Here is a 19191-nt window from a genome sequence, read left to right as displayed (position 1 = left end):
CATGCATCCGCAGTATTTTAGATATTGTGGTATTAGATATTTTGGCAATTTATTTGAATGTACAGAAGGTTTATATTTCCGTACATTGATATGTTTATAGTAGTTATGTAGGACTACAACCCTTTGAGTGTTTGTGTGTTGGTGTGTATTTGGCCTCCTGGTGTGGACAATTGCTTGTGTGTGTGCGCAATCTGTACCTGGCTTGAACTGTTTTAGTGAAATATGTGCTTTGGCACTTTGAATTTGTTATGGAAATTTGAGGTTTATTTTATGGGACAACAGGAAAGTGACGTGTAATTCCAATATAGGGGCATTGTGGATTTTACACAGGCCAATGTTTAAATTGGTGAAACACCAATGGGCATTAAGAAAACTGGCACCCTGACAGTATCTGTCTTGATGGATAGCTATGTTTTCTCAGTAATAATCCTTTCTTACCTTTATTTGTAAAGGGAAGTCAATTTGCATCCTGATCCCTGCGCGGCATCAACCTTGTGCCCTGAGCAGTAACTTCCTGGGAGTCTTCTTTCCCTTAAGTGACGCAGATGACTTAAGGAACACGGCTGGTATATCTGAGAGTCACTGCTGGCACACTGAGCTGCCTCAGCTATTGTGGTGCAGCTTCACTGGTGCCTTGTGCAGGATGGACCTATTTGAGCATCACACCTGACAGAATGGCACATTGAGCATCGTTTTATGATCACAAACTTGAAATAGCTAGAAACATCATCTTAGGCTGCATCATGGAGTGTCTGAGCAACATGGCAATATTTATTGGAGGGGCCCTGTCAGAGGGCAGCACTGTGTAAAGTAATGTCAGGTTTGATGATGAGCTATTTAGAACCAGTCTAGTATATAAACCCAGAGAGAATTGCATGAAAACACATTTCTGACAGTGGGATCCCCACAATGTAGTTATTTTTAGTTAAATCTTTCCACAACTGATATTTGTATGTCCTAGATCTCATATTAATCCGTTCATGTTAACTCTCCTCCGTACAAACAAAAGCAATTGCATTGGAGTCTGCCATCCAAGTTTTATAAATTAGAATATTTGTTAAAAAAAGAAACTTCCTTAAAGGAAATAAAATAATTCTAATGAAAGATATGTTAGCAAACATATAAAAGTAAAATAAATGCGAACCATGACTGTTGAAGCAGTGGTTAATTTGTAAAAACAAAAGTGCCGGCACTCTCGTCAGGAGGAGCTTGCACCGTCCCATTTCTCCTGTTATCTCCACCCAAAACAGAACCAACAACTAAAGAAAGTTGGGAGAGGATGTGGTGTAATGGCCAGAATTGCCTACTTCAGAGCAGGGGAACCAGGCTCGAGTCTCTACGTTGGCTCAATATCCTGTGATTCTGAAGAAATCATTTATCTCACCGTAAATGAATGTGTCCTTAACTGGTGCAAATGAAAAGCACCAAAGTTGATGATTAAGTCCTGGTGCTGAGCACCTGAAACCACCCCCTCAAATTCAGCACTGCTTTGAATGTTATTAGCTGTATAGTTAAATGAATCCCTAAAGCTGTGTTTTAAAGGTAGGGTCTTTCAAAATTGAAACATCTTGGTTTCCGTTAAATGACACTAATGGCTAAATCAAGAGCATGCATAAAACCTGCAATTTTTGGTGACAAATTATTTTTTAATACTAATGAGGTCTATGATGCATGTAATCGTAACCGAGCAACTGTTAAGGGTGCACTTAAAACCATTTTCATTAGTGGTTTAGAAGTGTGTTTGATAATGTAGTTTAGTTGTGCCACATTTTTGCAGACTCCATTTATTAATGTCCTGTTTTGGTGTTCTGTTCATCTTGCTCATTAGCCCTTCCAATCAATGTCCTCCTGCAGGTCTTCATTCCCACCAAACCCCAAGTGTGTTTGCAGAGCACAGGACACTGACACAATTGGTTATTTCCCATTCTGTACAGTGCATGTATTTTGAAAGCAACATTCTGCTGTGGCACCAATGTCTGTTGTGCATTCAGTGTTGCTCTCTGGTAAATATTGCACCTCACTTGGTGTCTGTCATGGCTCTTTACTTATCTGATCTCCCAGGCCAGGAAATCGGCTTACTCTCTGTACTTGGAAATTCTTGCCCTTCTCATGAAGCTCAACAGCAACAAATAGGAGGCTGCAGTGGGGGTAAGACCCTCCTGTCCAAAGGGGTCAAATGGCACATACTCTCCTCATCTGTCTTCCCGTCCCATTCCTCACGCATGAGCAGTTCGCCCTCGATCAGAAACTATTAACTAGTTGAGGCCAAAATACTTAGTTCAATATGACCCTGCGTACCGAGGGAAGCACGTTACTAAGACATCCTTAAAATATCAAAGAAACTCATAAGAAAGAAAAAAAAAAAAACACAATCACCATAAACAGAAGCATGGCGGGAGGGATGGGCTCAGGAGCAGAACTGGAAGACCAGGAGTTGGAGTAATGAAGGTGAATCAATGTTGATGACGCCAGAAATCGGAACACAAACTTTTGAAGGCCCCGAGTTATGCAAGTTTTAAAATTGGGGACCAGCAAGAAATGTTGGTGTTCTTGCAGGACGTCGTAGAAAGATGTCCTTAATTTGTCCTAAAACAGCGGCAAGCAGATGATATAACATTTTGGTATAAAAATTGTTTTGCATTTTAATTTTTTTGTTTTTTTTATAGTACTGGCTCATGAATAGGAGCCACTTGATAATGCTTTTGGATTATTCAAAACATTTGTCTTTATTATACCTTTGTACATGTTTCCTATTCAGTTGTCTAAATAAGTGCCCCATGATGAGTTGTGTGGAGTGTTATCTCCACAGAAAATATCTAAGCACATTTTTGTTTTCTGGTTGCAGAAACCCAGTGCGCAATTCATGTTGCATGCATGCATCATGCTAAGCCCCCTAATTCACGAATTGGCTCTTTGAACCCACAAAAAGGACTATGTTAATGTGCGTCAAGGCTGATGACACATAAAAAAGTCCACCTCATAGGAAACGTGTGCACGAATGACAGTGGGACCTTTCTTAAAATAGGCCTATGTTCTGTCACTAACTTTGCACTACTATGAGAATTGCTGATACCAGAAAGCCTTCGCTATAAAGCTGGACTAGGGAAAACTGAATAATCTACTGATATCTGTGAACAAGACTGGCCTTGAACCCTGCTTGAGTTTGTGCCCTAGCTTTGGAAGTGCTTCTGAAGGTTTAAACTAAATGGCCTCCAGTGGTCCTGGTGAAGATAAAGAGCGATACATGATGTCTTTGCGGGAGCACCAGCTAAACGGTGCAAACTGAACTTTGGCTCTACTCTGACTGGGGTGAGTCATTTAGAAGTTCTCCCACTGTGCCCCGGTATCGTGAACGCTGTTTCTTGCAGTTTCGGAGCTTTAGGGCTGACCAGAAAGAAACTATGCAGTATTTCAAGAAGCTCTGACTTGAATTTTGTGACTTGCAGGACTAGATGCCACGGTTACCATAGAAGGTTATATCCTCAGTGTATGAGGTTTGCTGGTTCATCTGGTTGCTGTTTGTTTGCAGCCAGAATCCAACTTTCAGTGGGACATCAGAGGTGTCCTACATCGTGTGGCCCTCCTGAGCTACAGCCCTTAGCGTTGCTTCAGTGGAGGAGTTTGAGCCCCAGATGAGTCAAAGACAGAGCACCCCCCACCATATTTAGAGATTCCTGCCTGGCTGTGAACTCAGACGTCAAAGGAATGCACATATTCTGGTACAGCAGATTAACGTATGTCTCTGTTCATGCAGACTGCGTTGCCATGTTTTTTTCGGCCCACTCAGATTTTGCTTTTTTTTCACAAGCCTTCCCCAAAGTTGGGGTTAGAATCTGAAAAATAAAACCTCAATGGCTGTGACTAAGTGCCTTTATTCCTGCGCATTGGCCATTAATATATATATTTTTTTCCTATGGACCATTAATTGTTTTGCCCTGCCATTCTTCTCGTGACAAACTCCAGAATAAAACCTGGTGATTGTCATGACCTCCTAAATAGTGCAGTGTGACGTGCACTGTGACCCAGCAGACCAGTACCTCGGGGGAAGTGGGATGAAAGGCTTCAGATAGTGGAGCCAAGTGATTTCCCGCACTGCCTGTCCAACTCAAGTCGTGGAATGGCAACATTGGAGGCTGAGGCATCCCCCGTTTCTGGGCAGATGCCCTAGCTCAGCCAAACTCTGACCCCACGTGTTTATAAACCAAGAAAAAGGGAGGGAGAAAAGTGACAACGGCAACAGAGGGATGTTGATGGACACATTGTCCCCTTGCTGTCCATTTGATGCAAGGTGGGAACCCAATTCTGGCTTGACGTGCCTCGTGGAACCATGCTCAATAGTGTCCTGCCTTCCTGGAGGATTTCCAGCTTTTGATAAGACTACATGAAAATTCAGAGTGTCTGAATGTTAAGGCTGCGGAGTCTCATGTGTAGAAGACCATGCTGCAGCTACAGAAGTCAAGTTCATACTACTCCATTATTGGCACCAAAACGGAGTAGGTCATTTGTAACCGGTCTCCATTGTATCGGGCCCTGTCCAATTCTCCCTGGTCATACTTCTCTTACTTGCCCTGCTGGAGTTCCAGGACTTAATGTCACAAGATTAAACTGGTATCCCCTGGTGCTCCACTATTTTCTTCAAAGTTGGACTAAAACAGTGCCACTGACATTTATTCACCTGCCCTATTGAATCCAACCTTCCAATTGGTGATTAATTGTAATTCCTTATCTCTCTCAACCTTTTTCACAATTCTGATGTTTTGCATATTGCATTTTTCTTTTTCCCCAAATTGGTTTTATAATTTGATTTTTTGTGACTCTTATGGTTTTGAATGCTGGCTATTAGCTTTCACGCTCACCTTCTGTAGGAAAAACCTGTTGCTTCAGCCTTTGGTACCAGAGATTAGCATAGGGCTTATAAATGAAACTTACTTATTACTATGTCAGAACTGGGTAGCCTAACTTTGTAACCACATTCCTTGCTCTCTCCAGTTCCCTCTTACCTTATATGTGGGTTCATGGTTCGACAAGTGTCATGTCCGTATCCTTAAACGTCTTTGCAGTTGCATCAACTGGGAAATTAATTAATTTCCCTCAGGAAGATGTTAGCATAGCTGGCATTGGGTGCTGTGATGAAATCATATCTGTCTTTTGGTGATGAATTGGTTTGACAAATTAGCTGACGTGATTGTCTAACAGCCAAGGGAAATTGAAAGAAGAGGAACTTGGAGAGCTGAACATGCATTGCTTCTGGAGTGTTCAGGGCTTCAATATTCCATTGGTGACTGAAAGCCCGAATCCTGGTTGACATATCTAATTTTTCTTTTTAATATTTCCAAAGCACTTGCATTTACTCAGAATACCATCTTTCTGCTAAAAAAAGGTTTGATCAATGTATATAGACTACAGAACCAGGTGAACGATGGTAGGATCTGCATTGACTGACTTTAAAACTTTACTGAAGGAAGAGCAGTTTCTTAATCTTATGCAAGTACAGAGGAATGCCTGGCTACGTTCTAGTAGACCGCTACCTAAATGTAAACCCATGAACAAGATAAATTTGCTAGCAGCAGAAGATCCCTGTGGGACTTGCTGGTCAGCACGACTTGCACGTTTGAAGAGTGCTTTTGGCAATCTAGAAACCAAGCTGCACTGAGCAAGATGGGCTCTTCCAGATAGAATGAGTCCCTTGGCAGAAGAATATCCTTGCGAAAGTTTTACTCCTGAAAGGAAGGAGCATTAGCGGGTCAATCGGTGTCAACCATCGTATTGTCCAGCATTTTCTTTTTCAGAATTGGTGCTACTATGCTCCTCTTCCTTTGAGTGGGAGCTATGCCAGTAGCGTATGAAGGTTTAACAGATCCGTAAGATGAGGTATATAAACTTTGTTAATTGAAAAGGTGTATAGCACTCTGTCAAGTGTTAGTGAGTGACCGGACTGCAGTTATAGTTTCCTCTACGGTCCTGAGCAGGGAAAATGGGAAAAGACAAGTTGCATTCAATGCTTATGGGTTAGGCCAGAGCAACCGTGTCCTATGATTCCTTGACTGAATAATTTATCTCTTTGATTTTAGATGCCAGGAACCCTGCTAATTTGTAACTGATTCTCTGAGATTTAGCTGGCCTTTGGATGCTTCAGCATTGAGGAACCGAGACATCGATAATTTGAGTGGTAGTGTAGGATAGCCAAAATTTATTTAATAAAGATGCCATAAGAGTTCTTGAAGAATTTAGGTCTGCTACCTCTGATGCATGCATGACTATTAAACATGCATTATTGCATGGTGGAATACTGCAAGGGCTGTTTTGAGTGGAAGATAATTAACTGTGTGTCCTCTCTATGACGCATTCATAGTACTGCTGAGCTGTGCAATGTAATGTGCTGAAGGTCTGGCTGTTGCACCAACGACATAATCATGTGAAGAATGCAGCCAGTACAGAATCGTGTAAAATCAATTGCCCTAAGTTAAAGTCCATGGCTACAATTTAAAAGCCTCAAGGGGTTTTGAGTTTTGCGATATCCTAGTGTACAAACGGTGTCCAATGGATAAAGTTGTGGCTTGGGATTGTGTTAATGGACACTACATAACCACTGGAAAAAAGAGGAATTTGCGGATAAAAATTGTAAGTGATACACCTGTGGTCACCCAGAAATGACAACTAGTTACCACAGTCACCACAGTCTTCTCCGCATCAACTTACTAAATGTCGGAAAGCACATAAGCCAGCAAATTAGTTCAGTAGAAACCATTTATTACTGGTCATCTGAAATTTCCAGAATGGAGGGCTCAATACAACGCTGCCTGTAGCCACCGATGTAAATAACTTCTGAGGACAGGAAAGCCTTTCAAATATTCATAAATGACTTGATCTCATTTATTTGCTTCACAGAAAATCAACCCCAAGGTTCCAGGTCAGATTGTCATCTGCCATTTTCCTTTTGGAGGTGAATTGGTGCAGCTGACTGCTTCTTTTGAACAAGGTATGGTGCCATTTTTTTTATTTTGTGTTGACTGTCTTCGCTCTCAGTAATTTTTTTTTTAATGTTTGCTTTAACATAATAGTTGACATGCTCATATGCATGCTTGTTTAAAAAAAAAATAATAATAATTTAATGGGCTCCTGCGGACTGAGGATAATTTTTGTACCATTGACACCTCACCGTAATTTTCACGCTCCTGGATAAAACCCCAAGCACCTGTTGTCAACTGGAATTTTCTACATTGCATTTCAGTATATCAGTTTATCATCCAACAAGCATTGCCGAAAAAGCCAAAGGGTCTGACTTTCTTTGAAAATGAAGGTGCTTCTTAATTGATTGGCAATTTTAAATCAAAGGATGGGTGAACGGGAATGCTGAAATTTCATCGGTAGCATTACATCACATAGATAAAAAATAACATTTTTTTCCGCTAAGTAAACCAAAGCTCAACGAGATCTTGTAGTTAAGTGGAGAAGTAAGATAAGACCTTACGTTTAAAAAACAAAACACTGAAATTAACTAGTTACAGTTTACTGCACTAACTACAACTTGCTCTCTGGCATTGCCCTGCTTATGACCTCGTTTAATTCTTCACTCATGACCTGTTCAATTACATAATTGAAGACATAACTGATGACCTAACTGATGACACCATACATGGCATAGAGTTAATGGGTGTAAACATGTGGTCCATAGCATCGAAATAGAGCAAGTCTTGGAGGCAAGTGGGATTATACATGTTGAAAGGTATATGGTGCACCATTTACAAATCACATAAAATTGGGTTGCAGGTGTTACTCCATGTTAAAGGTGAAGGCTGAGCGCAACTGATGTGGGTTGCAGAGGTGTGTTTGAAAGTAGGTTGTGGCTTCATGTTAAAGCTTGTTAGAAAAAATCTGTGAGAAAGGCCAAAGCTTCTTTTGACGGTAGATTATCCGCAACTGGATATCTGGATGCATACCCATGTTAAATAGTTGTAATACAGTGTATGTGCAAATTCTATGTAGTTACAACATTAAAAAGGTGTGGATTTTTATTTACAGAACTTTGTAGCGTTTGAGATATTGAAGATTGTTGAATAATTGAGAATGTAGGAGTGTCCTACTTTGAGGCGGTTTGTGCCGCACTAGTTTTGCAAACATGGCTGCAAGGTTGTGTACCATTGTGTTCATCTTAGGAATGTGTGTAGTTTATTTTCCTAAACTACACAGAGAGATGTCTATGGGGTCAGGCTGAAGGTGTCTTCATTGGCAAATTCATACCAGTCAACCTGGGTCATATGAAGTCTTTAAGAGGCTTAATAAATTAATGAATATAAAATGACACCTATGTAGCATGTTGAATTCCTTCAGTTCTGCAAACCGTATAGGCCCTTTTCACAATGGTAGTATGATGTCATCATCATTTCAAATATCAGTGATATTGTCAATTATGTCATTGAACTAAGTTCTAGCTGGCTCAGTAAGCGATAGCTGGTAATGTTCAGTTTTTTGTTTCCTTTTTAAACAAGGTTTATATCTCCTTTCAACACCCAGCTATAACGTCGCTTTAAACTTTGGTTTGTTTTCTCCGTGAAGTTCTGTTTTTTTAACATAAGATCTTACCATACCTAGCTATAATGTTACTTTAACATTTGTTTTTTTCCAATTAATTACCGTGCTTTAAAAAAACCTTATTTTGTTGCGGGGATTCTGCACATACACAGAACTATGTGCAGGAAAAAAGGGCCTTTGTGTATAGGGGTTGTACCGTCCTACCACCTTAGTACCCAAATCCCAAAACCGACTAGCTATAGTATCTCATTCATTCTCCTACATAATCACGAAGCTACAAATGATTAGACAACTCAGAACATAACACTCCGACTCTCTCGGGAATCGCAGGAGCAAGACATACCCTTTCGCTCACTCACTTATACTTGTACAAAATAAGGATTGCCAGTCACTGTATAGTTCAAAATGTTTATTTTAACTATCGTGCTCTATAATGCAGTATACCCGCCACTACCAGCAGCAAAATGCATAAACCTAAAACAGTTAGCATTGTCACAATACCATAGAATATAAACAGGGATGAAGTTTATTATACAAAGGAAGATCTCTGGCTTTTGCAGCAGACCCCATACCTTAGAGCCTAGATGGTAGGTTTACATCATAGGAACAGCATAGCTCTTCTCCAAGGATAGGTCTCTCTCCAAGTGTGTGAACAACATGCATCCCCGTAATATCAAAGTACAAGTTTCCAGCAGTGCAGATGTGTTTAGCATGTTTTGTGTCTAGGTGCTGACCAGAATAACAAGGGGTATGTTTATCGACCGTGCACATCGTGTTCAGACTAAACGCCAGAAATAAGCAGAGAATGCAGAAAGCACAGTTCTCATGTGAAAGGCACAAACAGTCTTGCAAAATAGTCATGTAGTAACGTGTGCAAAAGGAGCATTATGGCAGCAGAGCTCATGCGAACTTAGCAATGTTGACAATGAACCTAACAGCCATATAACAATTCAGCCATCTCCCCTGCTGTGCAAGGCAAAGCCTTGTACACAACCCCACTTCAGAGGGCCAGCTACCTGCAGCTTACAGCCAACCCAACCCCCTGCTACACATGGCCTTTGGTTAGCCACTGTCACACATACCCTCCCCTGGGGAAAGTAATCCCACATTTCTTTTTTCCATTTTTATTTTTGTTTAGGTATTGCAGTCCTCCCGTGCTTCCCAACACTCAAGCTTAACTCCCATGGTACCAAAGGGCTGTGCTAGTGTTCTTGAGGAAACTTACACAGTACAGTAGTACTATGGGAGTATGGGAGTGAAGTTATTGTGGCGTTTACTGTGATACCCCATGGGAGCATTGCACAGTGTCTTGCAGGAGTACCACAATACAATAGCATTTTTTATATTTTTTCCATTTTGACTCTCTGGAGTGGTGTTCTGGGTCTTCCTGCAGTAGCAGGTGGGTCAGGGTGTCCCTACACTGCCCTCTCATGTCCTTTTTCAGGGCACATGAACAGAGTCCCCCAGTTGTGTAATGGTGGCCTCAACATTTTCCTCTCAGTTACAGCAAGCACATCAGATTGCTCTGGACTGGTCCAAGTTCCACAGCACCGAAATAGTTGACTGGTTAAAAGTCTCCCTCTGCCAATGAGAGGGCCCTATTAATTAGATTTTTGGTGCCTCTGGACCCCCATAGGACGAACCGTCCAGATACATCCAAACATTAACCTCTTCAAGCACATTTTTAAATCTGAACTTCCTAAATGGCTGCACTGATTTACACCAAATAAAATAAAAAACGCTTTCTGAATAAAGTTCTAATTTATTGGCAAATTCTTTGTCTAGTTCAGTTGAACAGTTTTTTTATTTTCTGTGTGGAATTAATGTGGCTGATCAATGTTTTGAGACCCCTGACTTTTCTTAGCCTCAGCTTATCAGTGTCCGATATTGGTTTAAAACATTTCATAACAGAGGTGGATGACCTCCGCTCCTCTCCTTTTTATTTAATTAGTTTTTTATTTTTTGGTAAAATATCATGGCATTCCATCAAATGCCACAAATGGTGTTAAAACAAAAAATGTTTTTTGTAATACAGTAAAAATGTAAAGAAATAATTTTAATAATAACAATTAAATGGAACTTTCTGTACACATGTTTTTTTTAAATCTATCATTAGTTACATTTCATAAAAGTTTAGTGTAAACGTGTATAATGTGTTTAAAATTTCAATTTATAGTAAAATTAATTTGACCTTTGTCATGTAATCATAAGGGCTCTTATAGGGTTAAGGAGTGGGTGGTGTTTTAGGGGTAAGATTATTTTTTAGAGGTAAATGGTGGCCAATGATTTGGGGCACAAGGGATTTTTAGGGTTCAGGAGTGGGTAGAGATGTGGGGGGATAGGTGCAACAATGCTAAGTAATAATGGCAATTAAGTTATATTAGAATTTGCAGTCATTCTGAAATGTAAACTGAGGCATTTACTTTTAGATTTAATATATAGGGGGGTAGTTACATTTAATCGATTACCAATGTAATAACTTGTATAATTTTGAAAATGCAATTATAAATAACATTTATTTAAATTTAATAAAGTTAGTTACTTAAAAATTTGGTGATGGCGGCGTGGGATGCAAGGTACTGTAGATGAAATGAGTAGCCAATTAGCGGCCTATTAGCACAGTGTTAGATTAGCCTCTTAAAAAAAAAAAAAAAGTGAAATACAGAGAATAGAAGAAGAGAAATATAAGTGGTCTTAAAAAGAAGAAAGATGGAAAACTAATGGACTGGTCCATGAGGTATGTCACTTAAGCGCATTAATTTTCAAATGGATGCGCATATGTGATAGACAACAAATGCGGTCACTAACAGGACACGAGAGCTACCAACTGAAGTTGACTGACCCATTACTCAATGCCCAATCTATTCTGAATTGGAAGCAGGGCGTAAATGACTCATTTAAACAAATAGCACAAGAGATGATCCTAAGCCTCTGTATCCGTACCTCTTGATAGACAATACCCTGAGAATACATTGGCATATGACTTTATGTGGTTTATTTTCCCTTCTAATTCAGCTTGTAATAGATCAAAACGACAAACGTGGGTGAATAAAAGATTTAAAAAAACTAATATTTATTTAGTATTAGATGGTTTAAAATATTCTTGATTTTGTATACGAGTAGCTACAAATGTACACAGGTAGTCAACAAAGTGTTTTTTTACTTTCTGTTTTCATATAAATGTAGTTTCATCAGCACTAGCAACAATTTGCCGATTAGTGATTCAAAGTTTCCAAAATAACGATGATAAATAGGTCATATGGTGACTGATTTCAAGGCATTTAATTTCAGCATAGCAACCTGTGAGGGGAGTAGGATTCTGAGCTTTACAGTGAAACTGTATTTTTTTATTTTGTTTTCATGACCTCAATTTTTTGGGGGGTACATTAATAAATATTTATGTAATTTAGACAGCTAAGCCTTTGACGTAACTTTTCAAAATAAACTGCTATGAAATAAGTTTTCCCAAACATCAGTTCTCTAGCCCTAATTATTGGCCTGTCACCATATCAAACTCGCTATGGTATTGAGCATAAGCTTTCAAACAAGGCAACCATTAGGTATACAGTAATAACATTTAAAAAAGAAAACAATTTAATTTGCCAAAACAATATAAAATGCCTTCTAGGTGGATCTAGTGAGGATTATTTTAGTAATTATAGTTTATCCCCACTATTTTGTTTTGCGTGGGTCCCAAACACCAAAATCTTTGCCAAGTATTTGTGAGAATCTATATAGTACAATACCATGCTACCCTGTAGTCTTTGGAACAGTGTGCTAACAATTCAACCATGACATGGTATTGCCTTTAGCACATGCTTTTCACAAACGTAAGTCAACCTGGCTTTGCCATAACGTTTTGAAATAGTTTAAATCTATAGAGTCTGACATAACCCTTTACAAATAAACAGTAAGGCTTATGGACTTTATCATTGGCTTGACACTATAACCAACCGGACCTACTGAAGTGCACATACACTGGCAAAAATCATGCATACAGTTATAACATTAAAAATAAGGGCAAATTTGCAGTGGGTTAAATGATCTACAACCCCTCTCAAATGGGCTATAAAGGATTACCTCACCCGGCCCACCCACCCCCAGGGTTTGTGAGAGGTTAACAACATCAACTGATGTCTAGTACACTAATCTGTGATACTTGATGATAACAAAATACCTGTTCAAAGCCTGTAACAGTGGGATACCAATCCACTGTTAAGGGCCTATTGGTTTTAAAAAATGTATTTTACAATAAAGTGTACCGGGGATGAATGTTTGACATTGTTTCAGCATTCCGTCCATCAATTGTTGTTTTTGCATGCCACAATAAATAAGCAGTGCCTACTACCTTTGTCCTAATTTTTAATAAACAGACCAGACATATGCCATCGGATATAAACTTTCCAAGTGAACCAGTAAAGCCTATAGCTTTTATCATTGGCTTGTCAGACCTACTATTTAGAGTACAAGCTTTGGCAAAAGGCAGCAATCAGTCTTGCAGTCAAATCTAAAATGTAAACCAAATTACATTTGTAAAGTATAATACTAGCTCAGTCAAATGAGCCTAACTAGCATTATCAAAGTGCACATCTGTCTCCCAGTTTCAGTTGGGCTTACAACATCAAGACTCTAGTTTACTGTGATAATCTGTGAGATTCAATATACCTTTCTGCAAACATTAACCCTTTCTGTGCTCATGATGGAACGGTTCAGTCATGAGCACCAGTGCTGCTGTGCTCATGATGGAAACATTACCTCATGTGCACAAGTGCACTGAATCCCTCTCGCTGCAAACAGCAGAGGGATTTCTTTTTTTTTTTTTTTGTTGGCCTCAGGAGGTGGGGTAGAGCTTTCCCAACCTCCAGTGGCTTTTTTTTCTCCAATGTAATGAGGATCGCGCGCATGGTGCGCTGAAGTTATTACATTGGAATTGAAACTTAGTTTCGGTGCTTGTGGGCTATCTCTACCCCCAAGCACTGAAACACACAGGAGGGGTATCATTGGAAAGGGGAGAATCTCCCCTTTCAAATGGTACTCCTCCCTAGTGGATCCCTGCTTGGAGATCACCCCTGGAGGGTGATCCCCCAAGCAGGGATCAACCCACTAACCCCCAGGGAGGGGGGAGTGACCCCTTGGGCAAGGGTCTTTGCTTCCCCCCCATTACTAATAGGCATATTCAGTCTTTCTTCCCCCCTGGGGGCAGTACCCCCAATTTGCCCGCTGGGGGGGACAGAAAGAACTCTACATGCCAGGGATTTTGTTTTAGTTCAGGGGTGGGGGATGCCCAGAATGGGCATGTCAACTCCCATCTCCCCCTAAAAAAAAGCCAGTCGTCTCTGCCCCCCCCCCCCCTCCCCCCTGGAGGCAGATGGGGGCAAAAAACACACTAGGCACCAGGGATTTTTTTTAATTAAAGTTCAGCGGCGGGGGCTGCCCAGATTCGACATTCCAATGCCCCCCCCCCAAAATGGCTGTCTTTCTCCCCCTCAGGAGGAAGACAGGGCATACAGCCCCTGATTTGCCTCCGGGGGGGCTGAAAACCAACTAGGCCGCAGGGATTATTAGACTATTTTTTTTTTTATACCTAGGGGTGGGGGCCAGAATGGGCATGTCTGTGCCCCCTTCCCACTAAAATTGGCCACAGCCTTTCTACCCCCCCCCGAGGTAGATGAAGGCAATAGTCCCTTATCAGCCCTCTAGGCACCAGGGATTTTTTTTTAAAGTTCAATAACAATGCCCCCACCCTGCTAAAACAAAAAGCCAGTCTTTTTGCGCCCCCCCCCATGAGGGCATAATTGGGCAATCAGACCCCCCCCCCCCCCCGGGTGGCAGAAACCCTACTAGGCACTGACCTTTTATTTTCGCAATGAGCCTAGCTGTGGATTTTGGGCCCTAGCACAGCCTGCACCTAGGGAAACCTTGCAAACTTGTACATTTCTGAAAACTAGATGCCTGGGAAAATCCAGGATGGGGTGACTTGTGTGCTTCTCACCAGTTTCTCTAACCCAGAATCCCTTGCACACCTCAAACCTAGTTAAAAAACAAAAAAAACATTTTCCTCGTTTCTGTGATGGAAAGTTCTAGAATCTGTGGGGAGCCACAAACTTCCACACACCCAGCATTGCCCCAAGTCTGCCTGGTACCTCACTTGTGTGGGTAGGCATAGTACCTGCAACAGGTAACGACCCAAAATGGACAGTGGAGACTTCAAAATTATAGATTGCAAAAAGACCTTGTTTTTTGAGGGAGTCACTTGTGTTTTTGATCTCTGGCTCGACAGTCATCTAGGGAAACCTACCAATCCCAAGGCCCCAGCAATCAACTATAGAGAATGGCAGGGAACTCTGGTTGTTGTCCTGGAACCTAGCAGGATTAAGGTCAAAGATTGCCTGTGACGACTGGGGGAGGCTGATAGATAGCTATGACATCTGCCTCTTCCAGGAGACGTGGGCAGTCGACAAATTTCGTAGAGTAGGATTCACCAATCATAGTGTGGAAGCCCTTCCACCGAAAAAGGGTCGTCCAGCGGGTGGTCTAATAATCTGGATTAAAATGGATTTGGGGATCCGTATCAGTAAGCTAGATTCTGATAACTTAAACCTAATGACCATGATCCTGAAAGACACCAGCTTAACGAAATCTGTTCTACTGTTAAATATTTACAATAGGTTCGCCTCACAACAGCAAGACGCTTCAACTATTGTGCACTTAGATAAGATAATTGAGAAGGAAAGGATACACCATCATATAGTAATAGAAGGGGATTTTAATGTAACATTCGAGCCTTTAGAAGTTACTAAAAACATCACCGATGAAGACATGGAACTGGGCGTTCCATCCCCGGGCAATGAGAAGTTAGCTAAGAATGTTAAAGTGGCTCTTCAAGTGGCTTCCCTTACCTACAAATATGGGTTACGAGCTGTGAATGGCCGCTTGATCTCGGTCTTTACCATACCTACAAGAGGGTGAATTCCAAAACAAGAATAGATTTCCTGATGGACATACAACTATGGCCAAACCTTGTTCATATGCGGGTCCTAGAGAGGAAGGATAGTGACCATAATGCCCTCTCTCTAGAATTAAGAGGTATTTGGTTCCTGTTGTCCATCTGCGGAACTAAATCCCCAGAACCACATTGTTACTAGCAACAACAAAAGAATGATTAAATGGCCACAAATTAGGAACAATGTAGAGTCCCTGTCAAAAATCCATACCATTGTTGCCAATTTTCTGGTGTCCTTAGGGCCTAATAACTTGGACTTGCAAACAATTGTAGACGCTTTCAGGATTTTACTAAGCAACATCAATACATTTAAAAAAAAACCTCTAGTAGCAACATAACCACAAGGTCCAAATCAAAAGTGTGGTTTAATGGTGACTGTAAATTAGCACGCCAGTCCTTGATGGGTGCAATTAAGTCTGGCCAAAGAGAATCTATTATTAACCATAGAAGAGCCTACAAAAAGGACCAACATGAGGCACATAGGAATTGGCATCAAGGGCAGTGGGAAGACCTACTTGTTGCGGCTCAGACTAGAAATCATTCAGACTTCTGTCAACTAATTGGAAAAGGGACAAAAAGTTTAGTTGTGGAAGACAATTTAATTTTCACAACCTCCCACAGGTTTGGGAGGATCACCTTTCTAGATTATATACAGAACCAGAGGAAAGTGAGGCAGCACCCAGGGAATTTTCTTACCAGGAAACTGACACTGTCTGTCTTTTATTTTCAGTAGAGGAAACCCACAAGGCAATCATGACCATGAATTGGGGGAAAGCCCCAGTCCTAGATCTAATACCGGGGTACCTTTCTCTCTCTGAACCCCAAATATGGAGTGTGAACTTAAATTACACTTTTAATGCCATATTGGGTGGAGCAGAGATAGCAGATACATGGCTGGGCGCGGAAGTCGTGCCCATCCATAAGAAAGGAGATAAAAGCAACCCAACAAACTACAGGCCGATAAGTCTCATCGACATAGCACAGAAAATATTCTGTTGGCAATTGCTGAATAAAGTGAATGAATGGAGTAGCAAGGGGGATTTACTATCACCCCTGCAGGCAGGGTTTTTCGAGAGAAGACGAGCACTGTTGATCATTTGCTTCGCTTCCTCTTGATCCTGTGGAAATATGTAAAAATCGGTAAAAGTTCTCTATACGTGGTGTTTGTAGATCTAAGGGCCGCGTTTGATTTGGTACCAAGGGGAAAACTTTGGACAGCTCTGAGTAACCTTGGGTTGCCACCAAACCTTTTGCAGACCCTTATCAGACTCCACACAAAAAATATGCCCAAATAAGATGGGGCAATAACAGAGTATTAACTAACCGGATAGGGGTGAGCCGCGGTGTAAGGCAGGGATGCGTTTTGGCACCAACATTATTCACGCTTTACATAAATTGGCTCATTGATCAGCTAAGGGACTGTAGGGGTGATTTCCCCCCCACCCCCACCCAAAGATTGCAGGATGGGAGGTGCCTGCACAACTTTTTGCAGACATCAACCTGCTTATTTCGAGGTCACAGATGGGGCTCCCAAATTTAGTGTATCAATTTGGGAGGGGTTGTGAAGAACAGGGGCTGGAAATTAATCATTTAAAAACTAAATGCATGGTGTTTAATCATCACAAGTCTTTTAATCGAAATATAAACCTGCACTCATCTGTGCTGGAGGAAGTCAACCAATTTGATTACTTGGGAGTGAGATTTGTAAATGCACTGTCGTGGGACTCCAAATACAAAAAAGTCAATTTTCACTAAAACATGTGGGATCGGCCTTATGTACAAAGCTAAAGTCAAACTTCAGACCATTGATCCCAGTCACTCATGTGTATTAGGCAAAGGGACTAGGGGCAGCGCTATACTGTGCAGAGTTATGTGGCCATGTAAATGTAGGAGCCATTGAGAAGGCCGAAAATAATTTTATCAGATCAATAATGGAACTTCCCCGTAACGCACCACTTATACTTATGCGACTAGATTTAGGAATGAGGAGCATTTCTCACGTAATTGCACTCCGACCATTGGTCTATTGGATGCGCATATGGGCGATTGATTCACCGCTACCCTTGAAAGTCAATTCAAGACATACTACTATTAGATACCGAAGGACGTATTGAGTGGTTTAACCACATCAAGACCTGGTTGAACAAACTTGGTAAGTTTGATCTGTGGCTTACCCCTAGCAAAATTGAAAAAAGAACAGTAATCCACCTTAAAAAAAATTATTGGAACCATATCATGGTTAGCTGGCTCAACAAGAGCTCTACAGGTGAATTGACAAGCGGGTTCATCAATTTTAAAGATAACATGCTACAAGAGGAATTTTTAAATCTAATTGAGCCGCCCGTTGCTAAAATATTATACCTAAAATTTAGGTATGGTATTTTACCAATTAATAGTTTTGTTAGCAATTGGAACGGAGTTGATATTTCGCCCTGCTGCTCTGTGTGATCCAGTACTTGAGTCAAACACCTTTCTTATAGTTCTGCCTGATGTATCAAGAAACAAGGAGAATATGGCTAAACCCCATTTGCTGGATTTTAGCAGCTACCCGCTTCAACAAGATCCCTAGAATCCTGAAAAGTGACACCACAGAACACCTGGTCTTCACTCTATCTTGATACCTGTTCTAGGCATGGACAATAAGAAGCAGGACAGTAAAAATCATGAATAAAACTAAGTAGGCCAGGCTGAAGGATCTATAGTGAAAGGAAGGCTGTGATCATATGTAGAAGGCACTTTGCATGTATTATACTTGATGGAATGTTTTCTCTTTCAATTATTTTTATCATTAATGTGATCAAATGTATTAGAGGGGTATTATTACAATTGGTCTATAGGTGTACGCCATGTATAGGTCAACTGCTATTGCAATATGCTATGGATGATTTTTTTTTATACTTGTAAATATCCTAATTTTAGCTCAAATTTTACCTTTGGTTTTAAATGGTACTAACATCATGTATTTCACTAAAATTTCATATTAACTTAACCCAGACCTCTGAGACAGTTAGTCTGTTTCCTTAACCAATTACTCTTTTTAAAATGTTTTTTCCTTTTTTCAATGAATTGTATACAATGTGCTGTTATGGTTTTAATGCAAAATCGAGTAAAGATATTTACTACTACTGCCTACCGATCTCAGACATTTCTGAAAACTGGACACTCTGGGGGGGAGTTCAGGGAGGTGTGACTTGGGTGGTTTCCCCAATATTTTCCTACCTAGAATCCCCTGCAAACCTCAATTTTAGCTGAACAAAACATCACATTTCTGTGTGGGAAAGTTGTGGTCATGACAACACGAAAAGTTGAAACGAGAATAATTGAACATAAGAGTACAATCAAACGGAAGAAATCGAACACTAAACTTACTCGCCATTTTCTAGAAGCTGGACACACAGAGGAGGATTTAGGTGGGTGGTATTAGATAAACCTCATTACCACAGGAATATGGGACCACTCGAGACCATCTTGTTCCACAGAGAACAACGGTGGGTGTTCAGATTGTGCAGCCACCAGAATGGCCTGAATGACTATATACCATGGTGTACAGTGTGACTCCAAAAATGAAACGGACTTGATATGCGTCAGCAGGTTCTTGATTCCACCTAGTATTTACCTGCGTAGTTACATTCTTATAGGTGAAGATACACTGGCGT

The 19191-nt window shown here is 40.8% G+C and overlaps 1 protein-coding gene across 4 annotated transcripts in view; it reads left to right on the top strand.

The window, feature by feature from the left end:
* The window catches only part of LOC146780067 (DNA topoisomerase I, mitochondrial-like), a 1246550-nt gene that overhangs the window by 97320 nt on the left and 1130039 nt on the right, over positions 1–19191 (top strand). For all 4 annotated transcript variants that reach the window (XR_014972079.1, XM_085637972.1, XM_085637970.1 and 1 more), the window contains exon 2: positions 6889–6979. The gene's annotated coding sequence lies outside the window, so the exon portion shown is untranslated. The remainder of the gene's footprint in view (positions 1–6888; positions 6980–19191) is intronic.

This window comes from Triturus cristatus, chromosome 12 (assembly GCF_964204655.1).
Source record: "Triturus cristatus chromosome 12, aTriCri1.1, whole genome shotgun sequence".
Lineage (NCBI taxonomy): Eukaryota > Metazoa > Chordata > Amphibia > Caudata > Salamandridae > Triturus > Triturus cristatus.
This window is presented reverse-complemented; position numbering and strand designations above follow the sequence as displayed.